Source organism: Ahaetulla prasina, chromosome 1, assembly GCF_028640845.1.
Source record: "Ahaetulla prasina isolate Xishuangbanna chromosome 1, ASM2864084v1, whole genome shotgun sequence".
NCBI classification, from domain to species: domain Eukaryota; kingdom Metazoa; phylum Chordata; class Lepidosauria; order Squamata; family Colubridae; genus Ahaetulla; species Ahaetulla prasina.
In genome coordinates, this window is record NC_080539.1 from 375,635,007 (window position 1) to 375,655,363 (window position 20,357).

Consider the following 20,357-nt stretch of genomic DNA (forward strand, 5'->3'; position numbering starts at 1 on the left):
CAAGTGGATCCATGTGGAAGGAAGTGGCTCTCCTAGTTTGTCACTTCATTGTCCAGAGAGATCCAATGTTTATTTTTTATTTATTTATATTTTATTTTATTTGTCATAACAGCATACATAAGCATAAGCATGAAGCAATAGTAGGACAGGAACGGTAGGCATTTTTGTGCTCTTATGCACGCCCCTTATAAACCTCTTAGAAAGGGGTGAGGTCAATAGTAGACAGTTTTTGGTTGAAGCTTTGGGGACTTTGAGAAGAGACCGCAGAGTCAGGTAGTGCATTCCAAGCATTAACAACTCTGTTACTGAAGTCATATTTTCTGCAATCAAGATTGGAGAGGTTAACATTAAGTTTAAATCTATTTTTTGCTCTTGTATTTTTGTGATTGAAGCTGAAGTAGTCTTCAGCAGGAAGGACATTGCAATAGATGATTCTATGAGTTAAACACAGGTCCTGTCGGAGGCGGCGGAGTTCTAAGTTTTCTAAACCCAGGATTTCAATTCTGGTGGCATAAGGTATTTTATTGTATTCAGAGGAGTGGAGAACTCTTCTTGTAAAATATTTCTGGACACGTTCAGTTGTATTGACGTCTGAAATGTGGTATGGGTTCCAGACAGGCGAGCTGTATTCAAGAATTGGTCTAGCAAATGTTTTGTAAGCTCTGGTTAGTAGTATAGTGTTTCTGGAGAAGAAGCTATGTATGTCTACTATTGACCTCACCCCATTCCTAAGAGGACTATAAGGGGCGTGCATAAGAGCACAAAAGTGCCTACCGTTCCTGTCCTATTGTTCCCTTTATTATATCAAATTAATATAGCTAATGCATATTCTTTACTTATATATATATATATATATTCTTCATGATATTTTTTTTACTTATGACAATGTTTATATATACTGTTATGACAAAATTAAATAATAATAATAATAAAAAGATTAGGTTTACAACTCTTAATGCCTTTTTTGCGATGTAGTTGCAGTGGGCTTTGGCACTTAGGTCACTGGATATAAAGACTCCAAGATCTTCATATCCAATGAATTTGGATATGAATTTTCTGCATCAAAAGATATATCTTTTGATGCAGAAAAGTCTGATGGATTTCAGACCAGGAACCCATTAGAACCCCTTTGAGACCTCCTGCGGGAGCTAGGAGGGTTGGCAGAAACTACTTTCATACAAGATAAAACAACATCACCAAAAAGGCATTAAGAGTTGTAAAACTAATCTTGGGTAGCTTCTTCTCCGGAAATATCACACTACTAACCAGAGCATATAAAACATTTGCTAGACCAATTCTCGAATACAACTCATCTGTCTGGAACCCTCACTGCATATCGGACATTAATACAATTGAACATGTCCAGAAATATTTCACTAGAAGAGTCCTCCACTCCTCTGCTTGCAACAAAATACCTTATGCCACCAGACTTGAAATTCTGGGCTTAGAAAACTTAGAACTATACCTCCTTCAGTATGACCTAAATGTAGCTCATAAAATTATCTTCTACAATGTCCTACCTGTCAATGACTACTTCAACTTCAACCACAACAACACACGAGCACACAATAGATACAAACTTAAGGTAAACCACTCCAGACTCGATTGCAGAAAACACGACTTCAGCAATAGAGTGGTCAATGCCTGGAATGCACTACCTGACTCTGTGGTTTCATCCCCAAACCCCCAAAATTTTAACCTAAGACTGTCTACTGTTGACCTCACCCCATTCCTATGAGGTCTTTAAGGGGCGTGCATAAGAGCACCAGTGTGCCTTCTATCCCTATCCTAATGTTTCCCCTATTTGTATCTAATTTATGTACCCAAGCCATGCTTATACTTATTACCTAATACACTCCTGACAAAATAAATAAATAAATAAAATAAGATGAACAATACAACCAATGGCAAACTGAACAAAGAGGTCACACAGGATGCTAAGTCGCAGAAACAGAATTCAAATTAAAAGGAATTGAATTGTGTGCCTTTAATTCTGAGAAAAACTGAAGTGATTCTGCAAAAATGCTCACTAGGACATCTAGGACCCTGCCAACAAAAGTGTGTATATCAAGGCTTTGGTTTTCCCAGTTGCAATGGATGGCTGTGAAAGTTGGACCATAAGAAAGGCTGAGCACCAAAGAATTGAGGCCTTTGAACTCTGGTGCTGGAGAAGACTCCTGCGAGTCCCTTGGACTGCAAGGCGATCCAACCAGTCAGTCCTAGAGGAGATCAACCCTGACTGCTCTTTAGAAGGTCAGAGCCTGAAGATGAAACTGAAATACCTAATGAGAAGGAAGGACTCCCTGGAGAAGAGCCAAATGCTGGGAAAGATTGAGGGCAAAAGAAGAAGGGGATGACAGAGAATGAGGTGGCTGGATGGAGTCACTGAAGCATTAGGCGTGAGCTTAAATGGACTCCAGAGGATGGTAGAGAATAGGAAGGTCTGGAGGAATGTTGTCCATGAGGGTCGTGATGGGTCAGACATGACTTTGCAACTAACAACAACAAGGACATCAAATGAACTGTTGAAGCATGAAATGAAATTTCATTTCAGGCATATGTATTTTTAAATATGGAGACAGCTTTGGCCGCGTTGGTGGATGACCTCTGGAGGGCCAGGGATAGGGGTTGTTCCTCTGCCCTGGTCCTATTAGATCTCTCAGCGGCTTTTGATACCATCGACCATGGTATCTTGCTGCACCAGTTGGAGAGTTTGGGAGTGGGAAGCACCGTTTATCGGTGGTTCTCCTCCTATCTCTCTGACTGGTTGCAGACGGTGTTGACAGGGGGGCAGAGATCGACCGCGAGGCACCTTACTTGTGGGGTGCCTCAGGGGTCGATTTTCTCGCCTCTTCTGTTCAACATCTATATGAAGCCACTGGGCGAGGTCATCAGTGGCTTTGGGGTGAGTTACCATCTGTACACTGATTACACGCAGCTGTACTTTTCCACCCTGGGCCACCCCAGCGAAGCTGTCGAAGTGCTGTCCCGGTGCCTGAAAGCCGTACGGGTCTGGATGGGGAGAAACAGGCTCAAGCTCAATCCCTCCAAGACGGAGTGGCTGTGGATGCCGGCACCCCGGTACAGTCAGTTGCAACCGCGAGTCATTGGCCCCAATGGAAAGGGTGCGCAACTTGGGTGTTCCCCTGGATGGACGGCTGTCGTTTGAAGATCATTTGGCGGCCATGTCCAGGAGAGCTTTTTATCAGGTGCGCTTGTTCCGCCAGTTGCGCCCCTTCCTTGACCGGGATGCCTTATGCATGGTCACTCACGCTCTTGTCACCTCTCGTTTGGATTATTGCAATGCTCTCTACATGGGGCTCCCCTTGAAGTGCACCCGGAGGCTTCAGCTAGTTCAGAATGCAGCTGCGCGGGTGATTGAGGGAGCTATACGTTGCTCCCATGTAACACCGCTCCTGCGCAGTCTGCACTGGCTTCCTGTGGTCTTTCGGGTGCGCTTTAAGGTTTTAGTTACCACCTTTAAAGTGCTCCATGGCTTAGGGCCCAGGTACTTACGGGACCGCCTGCTGTTACCTCACGCCTCCCACCGACCCGTACGCTCACACAGAGAGGGACTTCTCAGGGTGCCGTCCGCCAAGCAATGTTGGCTGGCGGCCCCCAGGGGAAGGTCCTTCTCTGTGGGGGCTCCCACCCTTTGGAACGAACTTCCCCCTGGTTTGCGCCAATTACCTGACCTTCGGACCTTTCGCCGTGAGCTGAAAACACATTTATTTATTCAAGCGGGACTGGCTTAAATTTTTAATCTTAAATAATTTTAATTGGGGCTACTATTTATGAATTTTAAGGGTTTTAAATTTGATTGTTTTAAATTTTGGCCATTTATGGAATATGCTTGTTTTAAGTCTTTGTTTTAATTGTATACTTTATTGTTTTATAATTTGGCTGTACACCATTCTGAGTCCTTCGGGAGAAGGGCAGTATAAAAATCTCAATAAATAAATAAATAAATAAATAAATAAATAAATAAATAAATAAATAAATAAATAAATAAATAAATAAATAAATAAATAAATAAATAAATAAAATCAGCTCAATTTAGGATTAACATATGGAGATCTAATAGGAAAACATATATATGATGAACAGACCCTACTCTAAAATTAGTCAGGGTTCAAGGGTATTGACATTAGAAGACAGACAATATTGGAGTTAAGTCATCAAACCCAGAGTGGCACCACAATCTATAGTTATGGTAATCTTTCCCAGCGATCTCTGGAGACAAGATGCCAAGTTGAAGTACAGCAGAAGTCAATTTCCTTCATCCAGCATCATTTTCTGGGCATGTCCAGACAGGAAGGACCACAACCATTACAGAATAATGTCCCTAGGGGTGTATGAGTGATTTTAATTCTTTTCTCCAGCCATCCCTCCTCCCATGGAGCCCTGGTAGAACTTCAGGGTTCCCAGAGGAGAAGTTGCTTCACAGTGTGATGGTCACCATCCTCTTCTCTGTGACCTCTTCTGTCACTTCTCCAGCGACTGCCTTGATGTAAACATCGGACTGAAGGTGCGTGGAAGGGATCTTGCATCAGAAGAGGATTTATTTATTTATTTATTTATTTATTTTGTCACAACATCATACAAAAAGATTATATAGTATATACACATATAAACATATATAGGAAGAAGAAAAGAAAAACAATAGGACAGGAACGGTAGGCAGGTTTGTGCTCTTATGCACGCCCCTTATGGTCCTCTTAGGAATGGGGTGAGGTCAATAGTAGAAAGTTTTTGGTTAAAGCTTTTAGGATTATGGGAAGAGACCACAGAGTCAGGTAAAGTATTCCAAGCACTGATAATTCTGTTGCAGAAGTCATATTTTCTGCAATCTAGATTAAAGCGGTTTACATTAAGTTTAAATCTATTGGTTTATTTATTTATTTATTTTGTCACAACATCATACAAAAAGATTATATAGTATATAACCATATAAACATATATAGGAAGAAGAAAAGAAAAACAATAGGACAGGAACGGTAGGCACGTTTGTGCGCTTATGCACGCCCCTTATGGTCCTCTTAGGAATGGGGTGAGGTCAATAGTAGAAAGTTTTTGGTTAAAGCTTTTAGGATTATGGGAAGAGACCACAGAGTCAGGTAAAGTATTCCAAGCACTGATAATTCTGTTGCAGAAGTCATATTTTCTGCAATCTAGATTAAAGCGGTTTACATTAAGTTTAAATCTATTGGTTTATTTATTTATTTATTTATTTATTTATTGTTTATATTTATATACCGCCCTATCTCCCAAAGGACTCAGGGCGGTTTACAGGCATTTAAAAGCAAATAAATACAATCTAAAAACAATTAAAAAACTTATTCAAAAGCCTAATAATTAAAAATATAAAAAATAAAACCCAGGTTAAAACCCATACATTAAAATCTAGCTCAGTCCTGCGCAATTAAATAAGTATGTTTTAAGCTCGCGGCGGAAGGTCCGAAGGTCCGGAAGCTGACGAAGTCCTGGGGGCAGTTCATTCCAGAGGGTGGGAGCCCCCACAGAGAAGGCCCTTCCCCTGGGCGTCGCCAGACGACATTGCCTCGCTGACGGCACCCTGAGGAGTCCCTCTCTATGAGAGCGCACGGGTCGGTGAGAGGTTGCCCTTGTATTATTGCAATTAAAGCTGAAGTAGTCTTTGACAGGAAGGACATTACAATAGATGATTCTGTGAGTTAAACTTAGGTCTTGTCGAAGGCGACGGAGTTCCAAGTTTTCTAAGCCTAGGATTTCAAGTCTGGTGGGATAAGGTATTTTGTTGTTTTCAGAGGAATGGAGAACTCTTCTTGTAAAATATTTCTGGACACGTTCAATTGTATTGATGTCAGAGATGTGGTGAGGGTTCCAGACAGGCGAGCTGTATTCTAGAATTGGTCTAGCAAATGTTTTATATGCTCTGGTTAGTAGTGTGGTGTTTTTGGAAAAGAAGCTACGCAAAATTAGGTTTACAACTCTTAGAGCTTTTTTTGCTATGTAGTTGCAGTGGGCTTTGGCACTTAGATCATTTGACATGAAAACTCCAAGGTCTTTAACGGGATGGGGGTCGTCTGTAAGGTAATGTCCATCTAGTATGTACTTAGTTTTAGAGTTCTTTTTTCCTATATGTAAGACTGAGCATTTGCTGGTTGAAATTTGGAGCTGCCAATTTTTAGACCAAGCGGTTAGATGGTCAAGGTCGTTTTGAATGATAGAAGTGTTGTCTGTGGTGTTAAATAGTTTGACATCGTCAGCAAAGAGAACACAATTACTTGAGATATGGTCACAAAGATCATTAATGTATAGAATAAAGAGTGTTGGTCCAAGGACGCTGCCTTGAGGAACGCCACTCTTGACAGGAACAGGATTTGATAAAGCATTGCCAATTTTGACCACTTGTTGTCTGTTAGACAGAAAAGCAGATATCCATTTGTGGAGGGGTCCTGAGATGCCATAGGATGTTAGTTTAAGGAGAAGTTTATCGTGTACTACTGAGTCAAAAGCTTTGCAGAAGTCTATGTAGATTGCATCTATTGATTTGCCTTGATCTAGATTTGAAGTCCATATGTTTTTGCAGTGGAGAAGTTGTAAGTTACATGATAACTTTTTCCTGAAACCAAATTGTTTGTTGGAGAGTAGGTTGTTAGTTTCTAAGTGTGAGGTAATGGATTGATTGATGATAGATTCCATGACTTTGCAGGTGACGAGCAAAGGGAGATCGGTCTGTAGTTTTCGACTAAGCTGGGGTCTCCTTTTTTGAAGATGGGGATGACTGTGGCTAGTGACCAAAGTTTGGGAAGAGAACTGGTAGTGAAAGCTTTATCAAAGATAATACTTAGGGGTTCAGCTATATTAATGGAAAGTTTTTTTAAGAAATATGCACATAGACCATCAGGTCCAATAGAAAGCGATGGTTTTAAGTTGTGAAGAGCTTTACCAACGTTGTCTTCTGTGAAATCTATATGAGTTAAATCATCATAGTCATTGCTGGTTCGTTTGTGGAATGTTGGATATGTGTTATCGGAGTTAACAAAAACTGAGCCAAAGAAAATGTTGAAGAGGTTTGCTTTGACTGTTTCGTCATTGCATTCTTTGTTGTTAGAATCTTTTAGTGGTGGGATGGATCTTGAATCTTTAAGTTTATTGTTGACAAAATTATAAAAGGCACGATTGGAATTTGTGCGTAGAAGGTTTTCTTCTTGCTTGGTGTGGTAATTTGTGCATTCAGTTTTTATTTGGTTGCATATGTTTCTGTAGCGGTTTCTGAAGTTTGTAACATAGCCTTTTTTGTTTCTTTTCCAGAGGGATTTTTTTTTTGATTGAAGCTTTTTTATTGATATGGGTAGTTTGTTTTTCTTGGACATGGTAGTCATTCGTGGTACATATAATTTAATGACTCTATTGATTTCAAGTAGGAAGACTCTATAGAGGTCATCAGCGGTTATGCAGGTTGCAAACAGATTTTGCCAGTTCAGAAATGAAAGATCGTTGTTTATAAGGTCGAATTGGCTTTCTTGAAGTTGTAGTTGGGAGTTCTGGTGTTATGACGATTTAAGTATGGACGATATTGAGACGAAAATCAATCATGCAGTGGTCACTGTTTGAAAAAGGTTCTTTAATTTGTAGTCCGTAAATTGAGTTTGGATTGTTGCAGAAGATGAGGTCAAGGCAGTTGTTGAGTCTTGTATTGTTAGTTACAAGTTGTTCAAGACCTAGGTTTGTAACAGCGTTGTATAGTGTAGTATGGATTGGGTCAGTTGAACATTCATTAGTTGTCCAGTTAATGAGAGGTAGATTTAAGTCACCCAGGAAGATAAGAGGGTATGGGCAAGAGGTAGTCCATGTTAGCATTGAGGTTAGCATATTTGCGTGGGTAATGTCATAGTCGGGGGCTCTGTAGCATAGTAAGAATCGAAGAGTAGTGTCAAGGGATAGGTCGCATACTATAGTTTCAGGAAGAGAGAGTTTATGTGCTACTTGGATATTTTTTAGATTCAGTGTCTTTTTGTAAAAGATAGCCACTCCACCACCTCTTCGGTTTTCCCGATCTGATCGATAGACTTGATATTCTTTGTTTGAGATAATGGAGTCAGGAAGGGATGAATTCAGCCATGTTTCACAAACAAAAATGATATCAAATGTGCCACTGTTTAATAAGAGGATAAATTCAGGTAATTTGTTGACTATGCTTCTTGCATTTATCAATTTGCATTTGAGATCTGATATGATTGGTGTTGAAGAGGTAAGGGGCGTGCATACCTAGTTTTGGGTGTTTGGGATCAATGCCTCAGGGCAGGCTCTTTGGTGGCACAAGGTTGGGGACAGGTGGGGGCTCGGCTCTTGAATGTACTTTCTCTCCTTTCCAGATAAAGCTCGGCTTGTCTCTGTCTGAACCAGGAGAACCGCTGGCATTGCCATCTTGTGGAGACCCTGGAACTCTTCCGTCTCTTCCAGGTGTTTAGAAAGGGGTTGATTCAGCCCAATGAATGATGGACCTCCTGATTTTGCTCCTGGTGCTTCTGATGCTGCCGGTGTTCCAGCCGGTCTCTGGAAAGCTGAGGAGGAAGTGCCGGATGAATTTGGAGCACCGGGATGGAAAAAATCCACCAAGCTATTACAGGCCAGGAGACCATCTTGTTAGCATGGTCACCACGGCAACACTGAGCTCAAATATAACATTGCCTTTCAACATGGCTCCTTCTAGTCAGTCTATCTCGTAAGTCATTCAGGATGATGGATTTTCACTCCTTCCATTTGCAGTTGTAATATTCTCCTTTTTTTCCTCCTTATTTCACTTACTCCTGTAGGGCAAGACCCACCTAATTTCCTGGAAGAGACTCAAATCCAAAGATGGAGAAACAGCTAAAAGAACTCCAGATTATTTCTTCCTCCCCATCCAGCCCTGACTTCATCTGTTTGAAAACTGACTTTTGTTTAAAATAATTATTGAAAAGGTTGCAGTTTCCTGTGTCAGTCCCATCACTGGAAGCTTTCAAGAAGAGACTGAACTGCCATCTGTCAGAAATGGTGTAGGGTCTGCTTGGCTGGGGGGTTGGACTAGATGACCTACAAGGTCCCTTCCAACTCTGTTAATCTGTATCTGTAACTATCTATAGATGCTTATTGAATGGTTTGCTTTTTGCCTCTAGTTTTGGGTCAGTATTGGCTTAAGATTCAATGGGTTTGTGTGACAAAGAGTATATACATTAAACAATATTCTCTTATTGCTTTCGATGGTGGTGTTGATACTTTGACTATTTTTCTACAGGTGGGCACATTCGGGTAAGTTATCTGCTGATAAGTTTAGAATTGTCCGATTCATTTTTGCCATTCACGTGGCTAACAAGAATCCACAGCTCCTGCACAATCTCACACTTGGCTACAACATCCATGACAACTCGCTGAGCACCCGTGTCACTTCAGATGCTTTGCTGGACATGCTCTCTACCGGAGAAGCCAATGTTCCCAACTACAGCTGTGGGAAGAAGGACAGTCTTTTGACTCTTCTCGATGCAGCTAGAAGGGACATCTCCATCCAGATGTCAACTTTAGTAGGCACCTACAAAGTCCCACAGGTTTGTGTGTGTGTGTGTGTGTGTGTTTCTGTCTCTGGTAAAGTGAGTGAAGAGGTGGTGGCTGATCAATACATCTTCTCAATGGAATTCTCAGGAGCTGTTTTTCACCATAGCCATTGTAGGTCTCATGGCTGGGGATTGGGATCCGTATTGAGAAGGAGGCAACTGTATCTTCTCATGACACCATCTTCATGGCTTTGGTGGATTCTGCTGGACTCTTGTAGCAAATAGGACCAAAACTCACGAAGGGTGCATACTTGTACCGTTATTATTCAGTGAATGACACACCAGAACAACTAGACACAAGAACAGTTTTTTCCCGAAGGCCGTCACTCTGCTAAACAAAACACAACATCAAGACAGCATTCTGCACAAACCGAAAAATATCCACCATCCTAGGAAACCCCAAAGACAAAATTGAGTTAGAAAATCAAGAAGCCAAGCTCCCACCCAATCAGTTCAAACCCCCACTAGCAGTTAAAAAGGAAGAAACAGCTGCAATCACACATTGCTCCCAGAAGCACAAAGCTGAAGCCTGAAGATGACGAATGAGACTTCGTCGAAACGTTGCCAAGACATTTCCAATTTTACGCGGGAGAAAACCCGAATAACCAAAGACCTACATATACATATACATATACATATACATATACATATACATATACATATACATATACATATACATATACATATACATATACATATATATATAAAAAATTTATATCCCGCCCTTCTCCGAAGACTCAGGGCGGCTTACATTGTGTAAGGCAATAGTCTCATCCATTTGTATATTATATACAAAGTCAACTTTTATTGCCCCCAACAATCTGGGTCCTCATTTTACCTACCTTATAAAGGATGGAAGGCTGAGTCAACCTTGGGCCTGGTGGGACTCGAACCTGCAGTAATTGTAATCGCAGGCAGCTGTGTTAATAACAGACTGCATTAGCCTGTTGAGCCACAAGAGGCCCTAATTTTCAAAATTCTGTCTTTTTTAACAGGTAAAAATTCCATTAAAAAGCAAGAATTTAAATGCAAAATGCCTTAGGGTAATATTTATTTTAGTGTGAGTGTGCTGGACACAATGGTTAAATATGGAAGATTTAACCAAGTCCCAACTCCAGAGCTCCAGAGAGACATAATACGTTCATCGTTTCAATCTCTATTACATATGAAAGAAAGCATTCAGTAGCTTGGACTGCACATTATAAAAACAACCTCTTGTGATCCTTATATTAGAACAACTTATTTCCTATGCTATGAAAATTCAAAAATTACATATAATATGGCACTTTATTGGAACAAAAAGCTTCACCTAAAATCTGTATATCTGGGATTGTGGGAAATTATAAGGGTGATACAGAAGTATGATTTTCATTCTTTATTCATATTCTTGCTTCCTTACGTTTTTTATTCTGTGTTTATATATTGTGTTCTTAATGTTCTGTGTTTTATATTCTGTATTTTTGTAGGCCTCAAGACTAATCAACCATAAACTATTCTAACATGTTCAAGAGAATGAAGTTGGATTTATTAAAAGCTGATGTTTCAGACTTGATCTGAACCCAAATATAAGTATTCTTCATTATCTTTTCAGATCAGTTATCAAACTGCTTCAGAGGCTCTGAGTGATAAAACTCAATTCCCTTTTTACCACCGGATGCTCCCCAATGGAGGGATCCAGGACCCAGCAATTGTCCATCTGCTTCTCCATTTCAGATGGACCTTGATTGGCCTCTTCGCTTCAGACACAGAGAAGGGAGAGAATTTCATGAGGACTTTCCCTCCTATGTTTGTCAGGAATGGAATTTGTGTGGTTATATCACAACGATTCTCGATGACTAGACCTCCAGCCCTCCTCAGAAAGGTTCTCTCTAAGTGGAGACAAGTCAACGTCTTTGTTCACTTCTTAGAATATGTTTCCATTTCAGACAGAATCCTTCCTTTCCATGAAACACTTCAAGGTTTTCCAGGACCCATTGAAGGGAAAGTCTGGATCACCACAAATTTGGGAACATATTCATTGAGAAAAAACAGACGTTTCAAACATGTTCATAGTATTTGGTCCCCTAGTTTTCAGAGGAAACAATGGCCAAAAGAAGATGGGTTTGAGCCCTACTTGTTTGTAGATGTCCAGTATGAAGATCAGTATTTTCGCTGTTCTTTTTCAAACCGTGTCTCTTCTGCCAATGGTCGGAGAAGATGCACCCAGAAAGCATCAATGGAGACCCAACAGGGAAGGAACACTTTACGGATCTCAAATAACAAACATGTTTACAGTATCGTTAAGAGTCTGGTGCATGTCTTGAATGCTGCATATTCCTCCAGATACAGGAGGAGAAGGAAGGAGGGCAAAGAGAGTTTGGGAGCTCCAAGGCTACAACCATGGCAGGTATGGGGCTCTGCTAAGTATCTATTATCCATTAATTAGATTAGATTAACAGAGTTGGAAGGGACCTTGTAGATCATCTAGTCCAACCCCCAGCCCAAGCAGGAAACCTTACACCATTCCCGACAAACAGCAGTCCAATCTCCCCTTGAAAGCCTCCAATGATGAAACTCCCACAAATTCCTTCCAAAGGAAACTTCTCTTCCATGGGTTGATTGTTCTTACTGTCAGAAAATTTCTCCTTATTTCCATGTTTAATCTCTCCTTGGTCAGTTTCCCTCCATAATTCTTTGTCTGGCCTTCAGTTGCCTTGGAAAATAGTTTGACCCACTCCTCTCTGTGGCAGTCTCCCAAATATTTGAAGACAGCTATCGTGTCTCCCTTGGTCCTTCTCTTCACTAGACTAGCCATGCCCAGTTCCTACAACCGTTCTTCATAGGTTTTAATCTCCAGTCCCCTCATCTCAGTTCTGTTTGAGAAAACGTCTAATGGAGAAAGAGGGGAACCATCTCAACCTAATTAGTTGCGCCCCTTCCTTGACCAGGATGCCTTATGCACGGTCACTCATGCTCTTGTCACCTCTCGCTTGGATTATTGCAATGCTCTCTACATGGGGCTCCCCTTGAAGTGCACTCGGAGGCTTCAGTTAGTTCAGAATGCAGCTGCGTGGGTGATAGAGGGAGCCGCACACGGCTCCCATGTAACACCGCTCCTGTGCAGACTGCACTGGCTGCCTGTGGTCTTTCGGGTGCACTTTAAGGTTTTGGTTACTACCTTTAAAGCGCTCCATGGCTTAGGGCCCGGGTACTTACGGGACCGCCTGCTGTTACCTCAAGCCTCCCACCGACCCGTACGCTCGCACAGAGAGGGACTTCTCAGGGTGCCGTCCGCCAAGCAATGCCGGTTGGCGGCCCCCAGGGGAAGATCCTTCTCTGTGGGGGCTCCTACCCTCTGGAACGAACTCCCCCCTAATTTGCGTCAATTGCCTGACCTTCGGACCTTTCGCCGCGAGCTGAAAATGTATTTATTTATTCTAGCGGGATTGGCTTAAACTTTTTAAACTCTTAATTTTTAAATTTTAAATATTAATTTTAACTGGGGTTGTAATTTATACGAATTTTAAGGGTTTTAGATTTAAACATTTTAAATTTTGGCCAATTATATAATAAGTTTTTTAATTTTCTGTTTTAATTGTACATTGTTATTGTTTTATATTGGCTGTACACCGCCCTGAGTCCTTCGGGAGAAGGGCGGTATAAAAATCTAATAAATAAATAAATAAAATAAATAAATAAAATAAATTATGCTACAAAAGTCCAATACTTTTGGCCAATCTAATTGGGGTTAATATTCCAAAGAGCTACCATGGTAGATAAATATTAATATTTAATAATATTTGATATTAAACACTGCTAATTTTAAAAGAATGCTTACAGTTTTAAATAATTTTCTGTAGGTATGTGGTTTGTGATTAGCATTGTAGAATTTTACCTTTATAAATTTAATGGCGACCTTGAGGCCATCTAGCCTAACCTCTCCTTTCTGCATGAATCCCAGCCGAAGCTTCTTTGGCCTATATCTGCTCAGTCTTTGCATTAAGACAAGAGGAGACTGAATTTCTCAGCGCTAAAACTGCTCCTCCTTTTATGACATTTTTCTTCTTATTCAGCCAGAATCTCCTCAATCTTGTGACTGAGTTCATTTTTCCATATCTATAAACTATGGAATCACAATAAACAGCCAGCGCTTAATCTTCTATGTTACATTTTTTTAGTACTTGGAAGATCTTCCATCTTCCCTTCTCCATCAAAGAGAAACTGGTGCTCCTAGAAGCATCTTCTGATTTTCAGCTGCCAGAAACCAACATAGTTCTTTCCCTTGTTGTCTTTCTTCATGGCTAGAGCAGCTCCTTTGATCTCGAGACAGTTTTTGTCCACTTAATGATCACAATTCAGATCTTACGTGAGTAGCTACTGAATCATAACGCAGGAAGTAATTTGTTAGTACTTTGCTAAAATCATGTTTTATTACTGCCATCCCCACATTTCGTTAAAGAAATGCAATGACATGTCAGAATGATCTTAAGGAATGATGGGGAAGATTTCCTCAGAACAATCAGATAAGTAGGGGCAGCCAACATCTGAATAACAGGCAAAAATAAAGGAATTCAGAAATGACCATCCCGAACTTTTCAGGCAATCAAAACTGATGGTTGGAGATTTGTAATTTCAGACTTGCAAGTTTCTATTAATGTAGCTTTTCAATAATGCAGAATTAGCTCACCAGGATGTGTCTTTTCTGTCAACTATCAAAGAGAAATTTAGATTGGCAATTTTCTTCTTGACAAATCCCTGCTTTCTTGTAATCATCCTGTTGTTTTCAGGGAATGTATACATAATCTCTTCGTTTGCTAATTCATTTGTGAGCTGCTCAAGAATGTTCCATGTAATTGACAAACTTTATTTATTTTCTCAATCTGTATTTTCTCAATATGTGGTTGACAAATGTTGCTGAACCTTCTTTTAACTTTTGAAGATAATGGTAACACTGTTCCCCCGACCATATTTGTAACTTGAAGAAAGATTCAAATGTTAAAAGATCACATGGGATAAAAAAAGTTCTATTATTAAAATATGGGAATGAATTCCTTCCAGTTCCACCCTTTCCTTGAGAAGAATGAATTTTGGAATTTTTCCCACTTTAAACTCTACTTGGACGAAAATGGAGATGTAACAGCAGATCTGGATTTTGTGTGCTTGTTGATTCTCTCCGAGGAGGATCCCATTCAACTGAAACTTGGGAGCTTAGAAAGAGAGAGAGTAATTATCAACCAAGATGCTCTGTCAAGGCTAAAGTCGCTCAACAAGGTGGGGAAAATATTGGAGACTTTTCTCTGGTGTCCAAAGCCCTAGAACCCATTTCACGTGGGCTAAGCCTAGTCCCCAAGATGGAGAATTGAATGTGGGGAGTGGTCCTTTTATAATTTTGTTAGGTGGCTTAGAAAGCTTCAATGCTATTGACCAAGGTGTCCTTCAGATGCTCTAGTACAGAACACTGTTTTCAGCTGATTCAGCTGTGTCCAACATGGGACGCTGGGTGACTAAACTTTATGAGATAGATCATGGCCCTTGTGTGTCCCTTCTGCAATTTAGTATCCTGCTGGGCAGAACTTCCTTTCTTCATCACTGTTTTGTTCTACTTATTTTTTTTAAAGAAAACCTAATAAAACAAAAATTAATAAAGCCTTTAGAATAAATTTTATTATAGAATTTAATGGATAGACCATCATCCTTGAAAATCATGGCTATAAGAAGAATGGAGGAATCCATATTAATATGGCCATAGGAGGAAGCCCCTTGTCTGTCACTGAATTTTTAAAAAATCTTTTCTCAGTTCCATCACTCCAGACTTTATCAGGTAGAAAAGACCTTTAGGATAGGATAGGATATAGAATTAAAGAATGGAATGGAATTATGGAATGGAATGGAATGGAATGAAATTTAGAATAGAATAAAGAATAGAATAGGATGGGATGGGATGGGATGGGATGGGATGGGATGGGATGGGAAAGGATAGGATAGATTAGAATAGAATGAGCTGGAAGGGATCTTGAAGGTCTTCTAGTCCAGCCCCATGCGCAAGCTAGAAAATGTTTGCCATTTCAGATAAGTGACTGTCCAGTCTCTTCTTAAAAAGCTCCAGTTTTACTGAAGGGAAGCTTTTCCACTGGTTAATTGTCCTCACTGTTAGGAAGTTTCTCCTTGATTCCCGGTTGCTTCTCTCCTTGATTAGTTTCCATCCGTTGCTTCTTGTCCTTCTCTTTGGTGCTCTGGAGAATAGCTTGACCCCTCCTCTTCTTTGTGGCAGCCCCTCAAATACTGGAATCCTGCAATTATGTCACTCTTGGTCCTCCTTTTCTCTAGACTGCCCAAACCCTTCCTATGTTTTAGTCTCCAGGCCTTTGATCCTCTTAGTTGCTCTTCTCTGAACTTTTTCTAAAGTTTGTTTCAATGTAATGTGCCAGAAGCAAAAGGAAGGGAATAAATGAAAAAAATCTGCCAGTAATTGTATCTCCTACAACCCTTTGGAGCAAGTGAGACATTTATTTATTTATTTATTAAATTTATATGCCACCTATCTCATTATTGCAGCAACTCTGGACACCTTACAAAATGATAGAAAGATTAAAAAGTTAATACAATCATGTCTATCAATACGATCAATATTATGAACAGCCCACAACAGCCCACCCTAAGAACAGCACGGAGGCCCCAGGCTAGCCATGCTAGCCAGCAAAGTCAGGTTTTAAGGTTCTTCCAGGAGGTCAGTGTTGTGGGGACCTTCCCCACCTCCAAGGGTAGAATATTCCGGAGGGTGTGGGCCACAGGAGATCAAGCTCTTCTCCTGCACCTCACCAACACCTTTCTTTGACAGATGAGATCCAGGTAATATTTCATATTTATTTAACCGAAGGCCAGAGACTACTTACTTCCCTAAGGTTTATGTCTACCTCCCTTTTCCATGGATGGTGAGTTCTGAGGTTTTACTTCGGCATTCCTTCTTTTCTGCTTAGTCTCTGCCTCAGTCCAAATGTGTGGAAAACTGTCAGCCTGGATTTGTCAAGAGGGCTCGAGAAGGAGAGCCAGTTTGCTGCTACGACTGCATTCCTTGTCCGGAGGGGACCATCTCCATTCAGGAAGGTGGGTGACACCAAAGAAAAAGGCAGGCCTTGTGGAAATGGATTCCTTCAGAGCATTTTCACAGGAGTCCAAGTTAAAAGATCGAAGCTCAACCGTTTTCTTGTTCATTTTCAATTTCTTATCTAAAGGATGACAAAGGTGAAGGGGAGGCTAGGAACAGAGAGGAGGATTTGACAGATTGCACCAGCTTCACTTCTCTCAGAGAAAATGTCTCTTCTGCTTTTCAATTTGGAGGCGTCCTTATAGTTTTTAACCTTTCTGGGAAGATCTGAATTCTTCAAAACTTGAGGAATTGCCTCAGGTCCATCTCCCAGAAAGATTATTGCAATGCATTGTCTACGGAGATTCTCAATCGTCCGAGTCACGGTCAGGGGTGGGATTCAGCTGGTTCAGACCAGTTCGGGTGAACTGGTAGTTGTGACCTGCGGGTGAGCCTGTCCCAGTGCTATGCTGTCCTATTTAGCTGAGTTTTTTAAGCAGTGTGCATGTGTGCAAGCGTATGTGTGAGCAAAACACATGTGTAGGAGGTTGCATGTATGCACGGAAGGCTTAAAAAATGGAGCTAAATAGGACGACATAGCAGGCTCACATTTTCAGTGCTGGGGTAACCAGTTGCTAATTTATGTGCCGCCCACCTCTGGTCATGGTTGTTCCGAAAGGTGCTTTTTTCCCCAAAAGGCAACTGGTCTTTCTTGGTTCTTGGTTCTTGCTTCTTTGGTTCTAAATGAAACATCTTCAAGGAAGAAAAAACCAAGATAGTCCAGTTGCCTTTTGGGGAAAAAAAAAACATCTTTGGGACAGAACAGATTGACAGTGTTGGAAGGGACCTTGGAGGTCTTCTAGTCCAACCCCCTGTGTAGGCAGGAAACCCAACACCACTTCAGACAAATGGTTATGCAAAATCTTTTTAAAAACTTCCAGTGTTGGAGCATTCACAACTTCTGGAGGCAAATTGTTCCACTGATTAATTGTTCCATCAGGAAATTTCTCCTTAGTTCTAGGTTGCTTCTCTCCTTGAGAGAACTATGACCTGGATGATTGAAAATCTCCATGGACACCTTGGATGAGAAGCTCAATGTTTTCAAAGAAAAACACATGCAGACAAAAGTCCAGTTCCCACTTGGAAAAAGCATCTTTGGGATTACAGTGCATTTTATATGGCTCCCCACTTGAGGATCACCGGGAAGGTGTTGCTGGTCCACAATGAGGTGGTGAGGACAGTTATGGGTCCAACTTGTGACAAATAAATTATCGCTGCTCCCAGTAGCCATTCTTGATTATTTTCAGGACTAGGTTCCAAAAATTAGCCTCTTCTGAGTTCTGTATATGAAGAATGGCCACATGAAGGACTCAGGAAGTGTGTCCAGAAAGAGTAACTGATTGATTATTTACCTGTAATAATGTAGATTCCTATGATGATTCTCCACATTACATAGGAAATCATGAATGTCCTAGGACTTCCCTCAATTTAATAAATAATTAGAAATATTATTATTTTTTTAGAAAATGATGTTCCTTTTATGATCTTTCTGTCGAGATGGTAAGATGGCAAGAAATGCATCTTGTCCCAAGACTGTATTTTTTTCAAGGTGAAAGGATGGTATGTTAAAAAAATATGTTTTTTTCTTTTTTCTCAGATACAGAAAAATGCACCAAGTGTCCGGATGATAAATATCCAAATGGGGATCAAGTCAAATGTATCCCCAAATTTATAACCTTCCTGTCTTATGAAGAACATCTGGGCAACACCCTGGTATCATTTGGTCTATTCTTTTTCCTAACCACAGGCTTTGTCTTACTCGTATTCATTAAATACCGGGAAACTCCCCTTGTCAAAGCCAACAACCGGGACCTCTCCTACATCCTTCTGGTCTCCCTCCTGCTATGTTTCTTGTCTCCTTTCCTCTTCATTGGTCAACCAAGGAAAGCCACCTGCCTTCTCCGACAAATGGTCTTCAGCCTCATCTTCTCAGTTGCCCTTTCTTCTCTCTTGGCCAAAACCATCACGGTGGTGCTGGCCTTCCTGGCCACAAAACCAGGAAACCGAGTGAAGAGATGGTTGGGGAAGAGCTTGGCCAACTCCATCATCCTTTCTTGTTCTTCTGCCCAAATTATCATCTGTTCCATCTGGTTGGGAGTTTCTCCCCCATTCCCTGACTCTGACCTCCACTCCCAGCCTGGAGAGATCATCCTGCAATGCAACGAAGGGGCTGTTGTCATGTTCTACATCACCCTCAGCTACATGGGCTTCTTGGCTGCCATCTGCTTCACAGTGGCTTTCCTGGCCAGGAATCTGCCTGGGGCCTTCAATGAAGCCAAGCTGATCACCTTCAGCATGCTGGTCTTCTGCAGTGTCTGGGTGACTTTTGTACCCACGTACCTCAGCACCAAAGGGAAATACATGGTGGCTGTGCAGATCTTCTCCATCTTGGCCTCCAGTGCTGGTCTGCTTGGTTGCATCTTCATCCCCAAGTACTACATTATTATTCTGAGGCCAGACCTGAACACAAAGGAGCAACTAACGACACGAAGAAATATTGCTACATGAGTCAGAAGTATTTTGACTCCTAACAGGCCAAACCAAGAAAATGGTGTGAAATGGTGATCATACATATAAAAAATACAATAGATGATGTAAGCACAAATATCCATAAATACCAATCCTCAGGTTACTTTCCCACCCATCTGCTGTTAGTATCCTCAAGAGTTATTGCCTGAATAAAAAGAAACAGAATCAGTTGTTTTGCAGTAGCAGTTTTTGATAAAGTGTATTGAGAAGCAAAGAGTTCAGGGTCCCAAAAGCAGACCTTCCTTCTATGCTTTTGTCCTGCTAACAGGCTCTCACTCCTCCAACAATTTGGTTTCTTCAGAGCTCTCCTCTCTATTCACCTCTTGGAGGGCAAAATCCTGAAAGGACAGGATTTAGCCATTCACTCTTCTGGAAACAGTGTTTGAAAAGACCTTAATGCCAGGCAGAAGAGCTAGGCAATCTAGAGCCACATTTTACAACCAGGTACCCAACAAGGAAAGCCAATGTCATAGATGACTGAGGCCTGTTCGTAGCTCCTTGTGCCTGATCCTTTACATCTTGCATACTGCTTTTTCTTTGTCGTTAATGACCCCGTAATCACTTGTGGGGTGGAGTCACGGCAATTGAATGGAGCTGAGTGTTTATTGGCCCTTCCTGTTGCCAATGCAGAGTTCACAGCAGAAATATTCTGATTGTGCCCAGAGAGAGAAATAGTTGCCTCTACCTAGGATTGAACTCACAGCCTCCAGATTGCTCCACCTATAGGCCATCACATACTGCTTTCACTTGCAAGGAATTGTCAGTAAGGTTGAAGCAACCCAAACCAGGAAATCCCTCACATCCAGGGGCCATTTTTAACAGCTTCAAGTCCATGGCCTACCTCTCTTGCAAGATTGCTGTTCTTAGCTATTCCTGCTTCTCATTTAGGAGAGCTTTACCGAGCCTAATTTATATGTTTTGTAATTGTTGAAGACAGTTTTTTTGGGGATATAAAGGCAGACATGGGCTGCAAAGGTTGGTGGTGCATTGACAATGGAAATAGCAGCTGGGGAGTTCTGTGAAGTACCACCTTCTATATACTCCCTTGAGTTTATGATGAATGGAGTTTTGGTCAACTGGTGTTGCATGAAATGAGGTTAAAGGCCCAAATACACAAATGCACAAGGATC